This window comes from Rhinopithecus bieti, unplaced genomic scaffold (assembly GCF_001698545.2).
Source record: "Rhinopithecus bieti isolate Rb0 unplaced genomic scaffold, ASM169854v2 scaffold_6907, whole genome shotgun sequence".
NCBI classification, from domain to species: Eukaryota; Metazoa; Chordata; class Mammalia; order Primates; family Cercopithecidae; genus Rhinopithecus; species Rhinopithecus bieti.
Genome location: NW_016805647.1, coordinates 4,282,081 through 4,284,889, shown reverse-complemented (window position 1 = coordinate 4,284,889; position 2,809 = coordinate 4,282,081). Strand labels below are relative to the sequence as shown.

Genomic DNA, 2,809 nt, shown 5'->3' with positions numbered 1-2,809 from the left:
CATGCTAAATAATCAAAGTAAACAATAGATTCTAAGGCAATAATAGGGAATTTAAAAAAAGAAATAGAACAGGACAAGAAGGAGTGCTAGTGACTATAGGAGTGTTGTAATTTGTTTTTTTTTTTGTTTGTTTTTTTGTTTTTTTTTTTTTTTGAGACTAAGTCTCTCTCTTGTTCCCCAGGCTGGAGTGCAATGGCGTGATCTCAGCTCACTGCAACCTCTGCCTCCCGGATTCAAGTGATTCTCCTGCGTCAGCCTCCCGAGTAGCTGGGATTACAGGTGTCTGCCACCATGCCCAGCTAATTTTTGGATTTTTTAGTAGAGATGGGGTTTCACAACGTTGGCCAGGCTGGTCTTGAACTCCTGACCTCAGGTGATCCGCCCACCTCGGCCTCCCAAAGTGCTGGGATTACAGGCATGAGCCATTGTGCCCGGCCAGGAGTGTTATAATTTTAAATAGGATGGTCAAGGTAGGTCTCATTGAGAAGGGACATTTGTTCAAAGACTTGAAAAAAGATGGGGGATTCAGCCATGTGATCACTGGGGGAAGAGGCTCTTAAGCAAGAGGAATAACACATGCAAAGGCTCCAAGCTCACCAGGCTCCAGTGAGCCTGGTGTATCTGAGAAACAGCGACTAGGCCAGTGTGCCTGAAGGAGAGTGAGCAATAATGAGAGTGGAGGGGATGACAATAGAGGCAGCCAGAGCCAGAGTAGGTAGAGCTTTATAGGCCATTGTAAGGACCTTGCTTTTTCTTTAGATCAAGATGTCTCAGTCTCAGCACTATTGATGTTTTGGGATAGATAATCCTTTTTTGTAGATGATTGCCTAGCTGAAAACATTGTAAAATGTTAAGAAGCATCCTTGGGGCTGGGCCTAGTGGCTCATGCCTGTAATCCCAGCACTTTGGGAGGCTGAGATAGGTGAATCATCTGAAGTCAGGAGCTCGAGATCAGCCTGGCCAACATGGTGAAACCCCGTCTCTAATAAAAACACAAAAATTAGCCAGACATGGCGGCACATACCTGTAATCCCAGCTACTCAGGTGGCTGAGGCATGAGAATTGCTCAAGCCTGGGAGGTGGAGGTTGCAGTGAGCAAAAATCGCACCACTGCACTCCAGCATGGGTGACAAGAGCAAGACTCTGACTCAAGAAAAAAAAAAAAAAATGAATCATACTTGGCCTCTTCCTACTTGATGCTAGTAGTCCCCTGCCAGTGTGACAGCCAAAAATGTCTCCAGACATTGTTAAATGTCCCCTAGAGAAAAATCCTCCTCTCCTCTGACCCTTGTCACGAACAACTAGCCTACATAATATCAAAAGTCTTTGGAGAATTGTTAGTAAAGGAGTGACATCTGACATGCTTTAAAACAACTTTATTAATATGTAATTATGTACCATAAAATTCACCTACAGTGTAAAATCTATGGGTTTTAGTATACATATTTAGGCAGCCACCACCAGAATCTATTTTAGAATGCTGTAATCACCCCCAAAAGAATCTTGTACCCATTATCAATCAGTCACTCCTCATTTCCATCCTTTTGAATGTGGCTATCCAATTGTCCCAGCACCTTTTGTTGAAAAGATTATCTTTCTGATTGAATTGTTTTGGCACCCTTGTCAAAAATGAATAGGTCATAGTAGGAGAATTTATTTTTGAACTCTCATTCCTATTCCATTGATCTATATGTCATCCCTACACTACCACCGCACTGTTTTGATTATTGTAGCTTTGTAGTAGATTTTGAAATCGGGAAGTGAGAGTCCCAAAATTTGCTCTTCTTTTTCAGTATTGTTTTGGCTATTCTAGTTCTCTTACATTTGCATATGAATTTTAGAATCAGCTCATCAATTTCTGCAAAAAAATCCAGCTAGGATTTTTATAGGGATTGCACTGAATCTGTAGCTCAGTTTGGGGAATATGTCCATTTTAATAATAAGTTTTCTGATCCATGAACATAGGAGGCCTTTCCATTTATTTAGATCTGCTTTAATTTCTTTTTTTTTTTTTTTTTTTTTTTTGAGATGGAGTCTCACGCCCAGGCTGGAGTGCAGTGGCCGTATCTCAGCTCACTGCAAGCTCCGCCTCCTGGGTTTATGCCATCCTCCTGCCTCAGCCTCCCGAGTAGCTGGGACTACAGGCGCCCGCCAAATTGCCCGGCTAGTTTTTTGTATTTTTTAGTAGAGACGGGGTTTCACCGTGTTAGCCAGGATGGTCTCGATCTCCTGACCTCGTGATCCGCCCGCCTCGGCCTCCCAAAGTGCTGGGATTACAGGCTTGAGCCACTGCGCCCAGCCAGATCTGCTTTAATTTCTTTCAATGGTATTCTATAGTTTCCATTGTACAAATCTTGCTCTTCTTTTGTTAAATTTATTCCTGAATACATTATTTCTTGATGTTATTGTACAAGGAATTGTTTTCTTCATTTGGAGAAAACAGCCTGTTGCATGGCAAGAGTAATGCCATTTTCAAGCCAAACCTACATAATGACCCATATTTGACTCCTGCATACCAAGGCAGTCCCACAGAAACAATGCCTGTAGCATAGATAACCCCTCACGAAGATGCTTATCTAACTTCCCCAGTGGTCATGAGTTTTGCAAGAGTGTCTCAGACATGACTAACTGCACGTTTTACCAAAAAAAAAAAAAAAACCACAAAACTTGCTACATAAAGGGTATTTTCTGGAGGACAGGTGCAAGTGTCTACTGTCTTGTAGCTGCCCGAGACCAGGCTCTGTTCTACCCATCCTCACTTTCTTCCCCTGACGCATTCCCCAATGGGAAGCTTTTTTTTTTTTTTTTT

General features: G+C 42.3%; 1 pseudogene; it reads left to right on the top strand.

Moving 5' to 3' along the window:
* The first annotated feature begins 442 nt into the window (after positions 1 to 442).
* LOC108530332 (ornithine decarboxylase antizyme 1-like) overlaps positions 443 to 2,809 on the top strand; it is a 4,963-nt pseudogene continuing 2,596 nt past the window's right edge.